This window comes from Camelus bactrianus, chromosome 31 (genome assembly GCF_048773025.1).
Source record: "Camelus bactrianus isolate YW-2024 breed Bactrian camel chromosome 31, ASM4877302v1, whole genome shotgun sequence".
Lineage (NCBI taxonomy): Eukaryota > Metazoa > Chordata > Mammalia > Artiodactyla > Camelidae > Camelus > Camelus bactrianus.
This window is the reverse complement of record NC_133569.1, coordinates 24,347,030-24,358,839: the sequence shown is the minus strand read 5'-3', so window position 1 is coordinate 24,358,839 and position 11,810 is coordinate 24,347,030. Positions and strand designations below refer to the sequence as shown.

At 51.8% G+C, this 11,810-nt stretch overlaps 1 long non-coding RNA gene across 1 annotated transcript; it reads right to left on the bottom strand.

Moving 5' to 3' along the window:
• Positions 1 to 597: 597 nt before the first annotated feature.
• Positions 598 to 4,243, bottom strand: LOC141575715 (uncharacterized). Its single transcript, XR_012503462.1, has 2 exons — positions 4,009 to 4,243; positions 598 to 3,207 (listed from the first exon to the last, which is right to left on the bottom strand). It is a non-coding gene; the product is annotated as an uncharacterized LOC141575715 (long non-coding RNA).
• Positions 4,244 to 11,810: the final 7,567 nt, after the last annotated feature.

The following is an 11,810-nucleotide window of genomic DNA, read 5'->3' as shown; positions in this document are numbered from 1 at the left end:
CAGTAATCCCCTCTTCGGAGTCCCCAGCTGCCCAAGCTGCTTTTCCCCCAGTTCTATCCCAGTCACTTTTCTAGTCCTTAAAATGAGGCTGGAGGGGGTGAAGCTGGGTTTGAAAGATCTCTTTCCCATAGGTGTGTGGAGGAAAGGAGGGCCTCAGAAGATTCCCATCTAAATTGCCAATGGATGGGGATCTTAGTAGTGAACACTTGGCCACAAAAATCAGAAAAGCAAGTGACAAGTGTATTTCCCTAAATCTTAACAGTTTATAATGTGTTCCACAGACTTACTTTAAAATTGATAGTTGGAGGGGGAGGGTATGGCTCAGCGGCAGAGCGCGTGCTTAGCATGCCCGAGGTCCTGGGTTCAGACACACACTGCTGTGTATAAAATAGACAAATAACAAGGTTGTGCTGCTTAGCACAGGGAACTAGATCCGATTTCCGGTAGAAGCATACAATGGAAAAGAATCTGAAAAGAAAAAGTGTGTATGTATATGTATGTATAACTGAATCACTTTGCTATACCCCTGAAACTAACATTGTAAACCAACTACACTTCAATAAAAGGTTTTTAAACATAAATGAAATTAATACCATATACTTTATTTACTTTATTTGAATAGATTATTTTTAGACAACTGTAGATTCATATGCAGTCACTCTTAGCCAGTTTTTCCAATGGTGTCATCTTGCAAAACTAGACTATGTCACAGCCATGACATTGACATTGAGACCGTCCACCTGTCATGGTCAGATTCTCCCAGTTGTGTATATACTGATGTGTGTGTATTTTGTTCTATACAGTTTAATCACACGCGCACGTTGGTGTATCCACCACCATAGTCAAGATTCTACACCATTTCCATTTCCCCAAGAATTCTACCTGTTGCCCTTTTAAACCGCATCTACCACTCCCCTGCCTCCAACTAATTTAATAGCAATTCATTTAAAAATGAAATAAGTTGGTGGGAATGTAAAATGGTACAACCACTGCAAAAAGCAGGCAATTGCTTATAAAACTAAATATACAACTCCCACACAAGCCAGAAATTATGAGCATTTATCCCAGAGCTATGAAAAATTATGTTCACACAAAAACTTGTATGTGAATGTTTACAGCAGCGTTATTTGTAGTAGTCAAAAACTGGAAAGGACTTAGATATGCTTCAATGGGTGAATGGTTTCACAAGCTGTGGTCCACCCACACTCTGGAATATTATGCAGCCATCAAAAAGAATGATTCATTGATACATAAAACAACTTGGATGAATGTCCAGGGAATTATCCTGGGGGGGTGAAGCCCATCCCAAAAGGATATATACCATGTGATTTCATTTTTATAACACTCTTGAAATGACACATTGCTTTTGACCTGCTCCTCACGACAGCCTAGGGGGAAGAGTTATGCATTGCAGTTACGGCAGTGGAGAGGTAGCCCTGAAATGAAGGTTGGGGTCTACAGTGGCATTTGATTTGCCTCATTAGCCTGTTCCCTTCCTTTCAAAAACACCCCAACAGACACACCCAGTCTTAAGATTGACCAAACAGCTGGAAAGCCAGGATCCCTGTCAAGTTGACACACAACACTAACCATCATAGCCTGTATTTTAATATAATTAATCCCCTGGGTAATCTCATGTTCTGGTTTTCTACTGCTGGGTAACAATCCCTCTAGCCCCCAAAATAAATGAAAAACAAACAACTTTAGTGGCCTAAAATAACCATTTTCTTCCACTGACAATTCTGTGGATCAGGAGATTGTGGGAGGCTCAGCTGGACAGGTCAGGTCTGACCCACATGGTGCAGGCTGGGCTGTGGGGGCTTTCTGGTGCCCTCACACCCCTCTTCACCCAACCTGCTGCCTCTTTAGTGCCCCGTGGCCTTCCAGGCACCTCGGCCTTGACCTTGATCTTCCACAGCACCGCGATCTGAGGGCCAGTGAACTTCCTACACAAGCTGCCTCCCACGCAGACGAAGATGAAGTTTCAGGATGACGTCACTTCAGCCTTATCCTGTTGGACCATGTATTGTTGGGACCTGCCCAGGTTTGAGGGGTGGAGAAACAGACCCCCCCAAGTGACAAGGTGACTGAAGAACAGCATGTGGCCTGAGGACATTGACCAGCCCACCTTTGGGAAGTCCGATGTGCCCACTGAGTGGACTTCACGTATTTAAAGCATCACTCTGACTGGTCATCTGGAGGCTGCACCAAGCCATCAAAGGGGCACGTGGCCCCGGCTAGGCAAAGACCCCCATGCCAAGCTTCTGCTGGGGGCAGAGAGGGAGGGGGAACCTGTTACGCTGTGTATGGGCTGAACTGAACACCACTGGAACTGGCAGCCTGGTGGACCTACAAATATGCTTGCTGTCCTAAATTCATCACAAAGTTCAAGAACTCTCAGTCCAGGATGAGATGCAAATAGGGGCGGTCTGTTAACTCTGGGATCACATCTTATCCCAGCTCCTTCCCTGTTTCAGAGCCACCAGGTTGCTTTCCGGGGTGCACACCCATCTCGTGGCCAGGCCCGAAGCCTTCCCTAGGAGGGCACCACTCACTATCGCTCAGAAAAAGGTCTAAGTTGTAAGTAACTGCCAACCCTGGGGAGCCGGCTCCCACCCTGGCCAGCACCCCTGGGGGACCCAGGGCTGCAGACAGCTGAGCAGTTCCTCCCTGAGGGCGCTGTCTGCAGACGCAGACACAGCGCCTGGGGTCAGAAGTTCCCCATCCACTCAACAGGCCCCCGCAGGTCCCCAGGACCTCCACAAAGAGGCACTAACCCAAGGATGCCAGCAGACAAGGGCCCATCTCAGCTCATGGAGTCAAAGGGTTCCATTCATTCCCAGACTCTGAGAAAGGGCTTTCGCCGGCTCGCTGGGTTTCTTGCATGAGATGATTGACTCAGAAAGAAAATGACTTGCTGGGTTTCTCTCTTCCTACGTTGGCCTTGCGAACAGAGGGGGCCTGCTAAGCGGAGTTTGGATCAGAACCTCCCGGCTGAGGAAAGTGAGTCAGCAGCTGGCGGGGTCGGTCCACAGTGCAGAAACCAGTCATGAGAACAAAGGCAGTTGGTTCCAGCCCGGGATGGATGGTGCCGCAAACACAGCGCAAACATCTCCCAGTGGAGGCAGACCTCAACCCCCTCGCGTCACGTGAGTCAGAGGGAACTTCAGAGTGACTCGCTTCTCTGTCCTGAGTTCAAAGTCCCGTCTAAGTTGGAAGAGGAGAGAGGAGGGAAGGGGATGGATTAAAACCACCCTGCTTGCCAGACGCGTGTCCTGTCCCGTCCCTTCCCTGGAGAGCCTTAGTGACCAAAAGCCAATTTGGTCCCCGGGGCTTCCTCACAGCCCGCCAGAGCGTTCAGGGAGTAATAATCAGCTGAGACCGCTTCACTTTTAAATCACCTGGAGAACAGGAGCGGGAGGACGGACAGCCTTTGACCCACTGCTCCAGGGAGAAGCCGAGAGAGCGACAGGGTCCCCGCGAAGTCAATCCCCCCCAGACGTGAGGACAAGGGCGGGCTGCCGGCTTGCTGGGCAGCAGGGCGGGGCTGTTTTTATCCTCTCCACACAATCTGATTTCCAGCTGGCATGTTTTCAGACAGAGCTTTCCTATGAAAATGTGCTACACTTATGACTGAAAGCTTGTGGTGCTCAGAAAACTCTTTACCAAAGGCGCTCTCACCACGGTGCCGTGTGATGGTGGCCTGGCTGGGCTTCGGAGGACCGATTTTGTCATTAGTGTCTGACCCGGCTGGACGCGTGTGGCCAGCCCTTCACGAGGGATGAGAGGCCACTGCAGAGGAAGGACGGCAACAGGAGGAACCATCAGTACCCCGCCTCTTCTTCCCCGGGCCAAGCACGCCCTGTGGATTCGGGACCTCACACCACACACGGCCCCCAAAACTCAAGGCTCTAACCAAGTACTTGAAAGAGGTTTAAAGAAACTTGCTGAAGTTTGGATGAACCCCAACTGGGCCAACAACCCCTGTCTCCCAACCTGCAGACCTACCTTCCTGCTGAAACGCGCAGAGGGAAGGATGTCAACATAGCGATGAAGAGAGCGATGAAGTGAAACCAAACACAGGCTGCTCGCGCCAGAGGTCCCCAGCCCCAGCTGCCCTGGCCAAGAGGAGAGCGCGCCTCCGGCCAGGTGGCCGGGCTGCTCACCAGCTGCAGGTGGAGGGCGGGCAGTGGGCAGGGGAGCCAGGCTGGGAGGCAGAAAGGCTCGGAGCATCCTGGCTTCATCTTTGCCTCCGCGAAGCATCCCGACGCTCCGGCGCTATTTTTAGAGCTCAGCATTTCAAAGGTCAAGTGCTTTCTAAAGTGTTTGTTTTTCTCTCCAGGGTTTGTGCCCTGACTGAAGTGACAGCCCTATGCTGCTCGCCTACCCCCACACCAAACTGGCTCCAACACTCACCACTTATCTTTTACCCGAGTTGCCGACAAAGCTTGAAATGAACAGTCTTCAGGGTTTTGGTTTTTTCTTAATCTGGCTCCAGTCTTGACCCTAGGAACCACAAAGGCATGGTGGGCACTGGGAAAAACGCACGGTGCTTCTCCTACGGGGCCAGCGGGCGGAAGGCACCCCACAGGTCTTCACAGACACGACCAGGCCTCCCCGCACAGACACAGCCTGACCCCGGGCAGTTCAGGCCCCCGGACCCAGCTCGGTCCTTGCAGGAAGTCCGCGGCTTGTGTTCATCTCTGAGCCTGTCCGTGGAGAGCTGTGAGGCCACCTCTGTCCTGTCTGTCTTCTGTCACCTCTTGCCCTGGGCTTCTCCACCCGTCACTCCGTGTCACAGAATTCGCAGAGCTTCTCCCACTGCTGTCGCTCTGCCAGGATCTTCCAAGGCACAGAGGAAGCCCACCCTAACTCCCCAAAGCACAGCGAATTCTGGGCTGTAGTATCCACACGACCTTAGCTAGCCTGGCACGTAGGTGACAGTCCCAGGGGAGGCCAGCCGCTGCTCTGCAAATGCTTATCTCCTCTGGTTCATAGGCCACGCGTGGGCCTTCAGCTGGTGGCATCCCAGTCTAGCCACCTCCCAAAGGACTCCCCTTTGGCTGGTGCCCTCTCCAGAGTCCAGGCCTCCATTCTGGTGAACAGGGCACCTCCAGCGGGAGCCCCAAAGGCAGGCGAGGCCACGGCAGCATGGCATCCCCAGTACTTCCCCTGTCTGAGGATCTGGAGCCTCAGACTTCAGGGTCCCCTGCTCACCAGACTGCTCCACCCTAAACCTCCAGGAGGAGAAGAAAAAAGAAGCAGGCTACAGCTCTCCACTAACAAAGCTCTCGAAGTCTTGGACCAGAAGGACAAAACACTTCTCCCCAAAACACACGCTTCTCAGGTGAGCACACAAAATCGACCTGCACAGGGAAGTAGCATCTTTCAGTCCAGTTAAAAATGTCTGTGTTTGGGTCATTTCCTCGACTCGCCAGAGCAAGGCCAAGCTCTGCTCTCCAAGAGGAGCCCCAGCTCTCTCCCCAGGACAGGGCCGGGCAGATGAGAGGTGAAAAGCACAGTAAACAAATGAAGCACGTGTCCGCTCAGCCGGGGAGTCGGAGATCTCGGACCCAGCTCTCAGCAGGATGCTGGCGGTCTACGGCACATCTCCGTCTGCGAAGCAACCCGGATCAGCCGGCTCCCTCGGCTCACAAGAGAGCGCTTCAGAAGGAGGACCAGGACACGGAGTTCTTCCTCGGTTCTCACCATGGAGCCGTGTCCAAAATAAAAATAAATAGATGAGGTACATTCTCTTCTCGAGGAGCACACACTCCCTGTTCCCCTCGGTCTCAGCCTCCCCCTCCCCTCCCCTCCTCCCGGGGCCGCCTCACCGCCCCAGCTCCTCTCCTTCTGCCCGTCCATCCCTGCCCTGCTGCCCGGGGAGGGTCTGCTCCAGCCCAGCCTGGTGCCTCCTGCTCCCTGCACCCTCTGATCCCCTACCCAGGCCCCCACCTCTACTGAGACCACCTTAGGGAGACAGACGAGCTTTGGCGATGTGGTGAGGGCCCCGCGAGAGGCCACCAGACGCAACAAAGGCGTTCAACCAGCCCAGCATGCTTATTCTGTTCCCTTTTGTGCAGGGTTCACTCTTCCACTCCCTGAAGCCATCTTCCCTGTGGCCTGCCCTCTCCTTGGATACACGCACCTCCCCGCCCTGCCACCCCCACCACAGGCTCTTTGGGGAGAATAATAAAAGCTAAAAGCAAGTGGGTGGTGACTCCCTCGCCATCACTCCGGTCTTGACCTGCTTGCTTCTGGACCCGCGGAAGACCCTACTCCTCGCCAGAGCACACCTCCCCTCGGTGCCGGACGTGTCCCCCACCATCTTAGAAACTTCTCTCTTATCCTGGAGAGACGATCTTCCCCTCTGTGCCAGATACTTCCAACAACAAGGAAACATTCTGTGAGATTTCAGTCTTAAAATTTTTTTTCCTGACTTCACATCCTCCTCCATCAATAGCCCCGTTGCCTTGTTTTCTATCACAAAACTCGAAACGCCGTCTGTAGAAGCTGTCTGCACTTCCTCTGCCTTATAGTTTTTGCTTGGACCCCGCCCATCTTTATGTGGTCCCCGGCACCCCGGTAGTCACTGGTCAAGGTCACCGAGGACTTCCAGTGACCTCCAGGTTGACAAAGACGGAGGCTGCGCCCTAAGTCACTGCACCGCTCTGCACCGTTAGAGCCAGGATAACACGCTCTCCTGTCCTCCCGCATCAGACTTGGGCCCTCCTCCTCCCAGCCCATCCTTCCAGGCCGTGTGTGGCTCCCCAGGGGTGCCGCCTAGGTCTTGTCCTGACCGTCATCTCAGGACCAACAATTCCAGGCACCAGCCTCTCCATCAAGCACCACATACAACCCAGCTGCCTTCTTGGTTCCTTGAAGATCCAACCAGGATCTCATACTTTGTGTGGCCAGAAAAAGTCTTAACCCCCCACCCCCCAAGTTTCCTGAGTCTCCCTCCTAATCATTCTCATCTCAGTCAGTGACTCAAGCACTTGTCCTCAACCCAGCTCCTTTCCTCCCCCTGCACATGACTAAACCACACATTGTCCTGCTGGGTCTACCTTCTACCTTGTGTCCACCCTCCACCCTGCCCAGGGCTCCCTCATCTCCCACCGGGCCCGTGGCCACCTCCACAGCATCCATGGTTCCTCCTCTTCCATCCCCAGTCCCGTCTCCTGCAGCACATGTGGCCCAGCTGAACTTGTGGGACTTCATGGGCTGCCAAGTTCTGTGAAGCTTCCGCCTGGATGTCCTGGATGCTCACTCACCCTCTTAGGACCCTCCCTCTCTGAACCCAGCTACCACACTGTGAGCAGCCAAGCCGCATGGCGGGGGGCCCTCACGACGATGTCCTGGTCCACTGTGCCGCCCGGCCAGCCTTCGAGGCATCCCAGCCCAGAGGTCATCTGAACCCCTCACTCTGAGGTGGTTCTTCACACAGCGATGCTAGTTAGAGCAGGGCACCCCACACATAGGAACAGGGAGGTATCAAGACGGGGATCCGCAGGAGATAAACATTAAAAATATATACGAACAAAAATGAAAAAGTCAATAGACGGATTAAAGAAAGCATGGAGGAACTCTCCAGAAAGCAGACACAAGAGGCAGGCATGGGAAAGATCAGAGAGATGAGACAGTGAGCAGTTCAGACCCAACTTCCAGATCCAGAAAGGACATGGAGACAACCGGCGGGAAGAAGTTGTCAATGAGCTAATTCAAGAAAACGAGATCGCAGGCTGACAGTGCCCGGCGCTGAGATCCCAGCAGCCGAGAAGGAAGGCACTCAGAGCGGAAATGGGGAGACGACAGCGTGCCCTGGGGGAGACCCTAAATGCCCCCTGGGGGCTCTTAGCCCCGCAGGGAAAGCTCCGGGGCAAAGGAGCGATGCTTTCGAGTCTCTAAGGGAAAATTATTTTCAACCCAGACGGTCTTCTGGGACCAGGTAGCTGCCCTATGAATGAAACTCTACAATGCTGGGATGGTGGGTACAGGACATTCTGCACAGATCCAACCAGCACAAAAAGGGAGCCCTGAGATAGACTGCAGACTTGAGTTAATACTAATGCATCACTATCGGCTTATTAATTATAACGAATGGACCGTGCTAATGCAAGATGTCCGTAACGGGGGGGAACGGGGCATGTGGGATCCTGCATGCTATCTGATGAATTATCTTGTAAATCTAAACTCTGCTTTAAAAAAATAAAGTATCAGAATTTGTGGATGGCAAAAAAAAAAAAAAAAAATGTGGGAGGAAGAAACAACTCTTTTACACAGACTGGTTCCTGAAAGTTTCTGGGCGGCTGAGGGCAGGGCTGGGAAAGAGACTTGATCAGCTACCTTGTCAGTCCTTTTGAATTGTGTACCAGGTGCATGCATTGCTCTTCAACAAGAAACATAATTCAAAACTTTTTATTTTTAAAATAAAGCTGTCCCATAACTCAAGTGGAAGCAAAGTGCTGAGAAAGGAGAGAGGCAGGAGCAGATGGAAGCAACCAAAGAAATGGGCGAACGGCGGACCCAGCCTTCAGATGCGTCTGGTCGGCTTGTAGCTGTGTTTTTCGCCCACACGTTGGGAGATTCTGGATGACAGCGCAGATTCCAACTTCTGAGCAACAGGACAGAGGTCACAGAGTAACAACTGGGTCATACAGGACAGGTGGCTGGCGCCGAGGAGTGGCTGTCCCTCTGTGTCGCAATGATGTGCCGTTTGCCGCCTGTCTCCGCATGTCTTGTACAAAGTCTCGTCTCTCACTCACAGAACCTTCTGGGCTTCTGGGAGAACAGACTGGTGGAGGCCAGGAGTTAAACGGGTGGGGGCAGGGAGGAAGGGGAGTGGGTGTGGCTGTAAAAGGGCAGCATGAGGGTTCCAGGTGGCGATGGAAACGTCCTGCACCTTTACTGCATCAGTGAGCATGTGTGTTTCCAGTCCCCGGAGGTGGCTGGTCCTGCTGGTCAACCAGCTCTTCCCTTGTCATGATTGAGGGACATCTGCCACCATGCTGGATGATGACTCGACCTGAGAGACACCGACAGAGCAAAGGCGTTGTGCTGTTCCCGTGGCTTAGCTCTACCCAGGGAGCTCTAAACACACCCAAATGACAAAAAGTCAGAAGACGAAACGAAGCTGTTCACAAGAAATGCAGGTTAACGGCCCAGAGTCTGGGGCGTGGGGCGCCGGGAGAGCTGAGAACTGATTACTGTGTTCCTGTTGGTGTCGTTGTTCTGTTTCTATAAGGAAAAGTACCCTAAATGTCCGTGCACAGAGCATTTTATTTTATGTCAATAAGAGGCCAAAGCTGCCAGACTTGCTCCTTGGCAGTTTCTTTAAATGTCGTAAAACTCCTCACCTGGTGGATTTACGAGCGCTTGCTTTGCCTCTTCGGCCTGAAATGCAGGCAAGACTCTAACGATATTTAAAATTCCTGGCAAAGAGCCTCAGGACCATCACAAACAGACAAATGTCCCCTGCTCAAAGCCTCCTTGAAATGTCAAGTGCTCTTGTGACTTGATGGACGTGCACAAAAGTGATGTGTCAAGCTCTGAGGACGCATTTCACTCCCAAGACAGGGAGGCTGCGGGCGGATGCTGCCTCCCAGCGTGGTGCTTCCCGCTCTGTCTTGAGCGCCCTCGGAGTGTCACTGCATCTCTCTTTCTTGGGGTGCCTCTCTGTTCCTCTCCACGTAGCACAAGGAGCATGTGCACTTAACTTGCAGGGTCATTAGTGGAATGAATTAATTGCAGCCACAGCCAGAGATGCTCAAGTTAGTCACAGTGAGCAGTGGGACTCTTCTGTGGTCCCCCTGGAGCTGGGCTTCAGGGCGAGAAGACAGAGCCAGCGAGGTGTACACGCCCTGCAGGACAGCATTAAAGCCCTGGTGTGCAGGAGGATCACCTAGGATGTTTTTTACGTTGTGGGTGTCTTCCTAGAGCTGCTACATCAAATGATCTGGGGGTGGGAACCAGGGCTATCGCATGATTCCTGGCAGGCTGGCCACCAGCTGCAGTTAGAGAACACAAGCCCAGCAGAGAACAGGAATCACACCCCTGGTAACCAAGGACCGGTGGGTCATCTGGGATGACAGCTGGAGCTCCAGGGCCCCGGCACGTCTGGCCCATCAAAGGCTCCAGAACCTTCATGACCCTCCACGGCCATCTGGCAAGGAAGGTGTCCAAACAACACAATACAGGGCTTCAGGGGATTTGCTGCATTCACAGCCATTACTTAGACCAGAAATGGGGAAGAATTTCGAGAGGCCCTTGTCCTTCACCCTCCCTGATGAACAGACATGTGGAGATCACGCACAGGGTGGTGCAGCTTGGAACAAAGAGATGATGCCAGAAGTCAAAGCGGCCGAAAAGAACTATAACCTGATGCCAGTGCAGACGTGATGCGGGGTGGCCAGTGACGTGCGTTCACAGCCGTGGGAACGATGCCCACCTTTTGTTATTAGGAGTTAGTTTCTAGGCATGAAAGCGTTGCAGAGACAGCGTTCTCACGCTGAAAATCACGCTGCACGTAAACCCTGCACCTCCAACAGGTACTGAGTCAGGGTGGATCAGGGGCTCAAAGGCAAAACTTACAACTGCGACACTCAGAAGAAAACAAAGGAGAAAATCTTCAGGATCTTGGACTAAGCAAATAGGTCTTAGACATGACACCAAAAGCATGAGTGGAAGGGAACAGTTGGTAAGCTGGGCTCCATCAAAATGAAAAAAATTTGCTCTGCAAACAACCCTGCAGAGAGGATGAAAGGACAAGCGAGAGATGCGAGAAAAAATGAGTGGCAAACCGCCCACCTGCCCATCAACAAAAGGCCTGCGTCCAGAGTATGTGAAGAATTCTCAAACCTCAGCAATGAAACCAGAGTCCAAGTAGAAAATGTGCAGATTACATGAGGTACTTCACTAGGGAGCATACTGATGGCAAATACACACACACACAACAACACACACACACACACACTACACACCACACACACACATACACACACACACACACACACTCACACACACACACACACAAAGATGTTTGATATTATTGGCCATGACAGGAGTGCAAAGGGAACCATGGTCATATCACACCTATCTGAACAGCCAAAACAGAAGAGAGTGATGACACCAGATGCTCGAGAGGACCAGAGAAGCTGCATCGCTCAGACATCGCCAGTGGGAAATGAACGGAAATGGTTCAGCCACCCTGGAAAACAGTGTGGCAGTTACGCATTATGCTGGACACCAGAAATTGACCCATTGTAACTGACTATACTTCAATAAATTTAAAAACATAAAACAAAAAACAAAAAAACCTCAACTTGTAATTAACATACAACCCAGCAATTGCAATCATGGGCATTTTTTCCAGAGAAATGAAACCATGTCCACACAAAAACCTGTGCACAGCTATTCACAACAGATTTTTTTTTTTAGTAATAATCCAAAGCTAGAAACAACCCAAATGTCCAGCAAGGGTGAACAGTTGCATTGTGGTCCATCTATAGCACGAGATACCACTCAGCAATGAAAAGGAAAGAAGCATTGATCCATTCGAGAACTTGGATGAAACTCTAGGAAGTTACGCTGAGTGAAAAAAGCCATCCCAAAGGTTACATACTGTATGAGTCCATTTACATAGCATTCCTGAAATGACAAAATCGTAGAAACGGAGAACAGACTGGTGGAGGCCAGGAGTTAAAGGGGTGGGGGCGGGGAGGAAGGGGAGTGGGTGTGGCTGTAAAAGGGCAGCATGAGGGTTCCAGGTGGTGACGCAAATGTCCTGTATCTTTACTGCATCAACATTAACA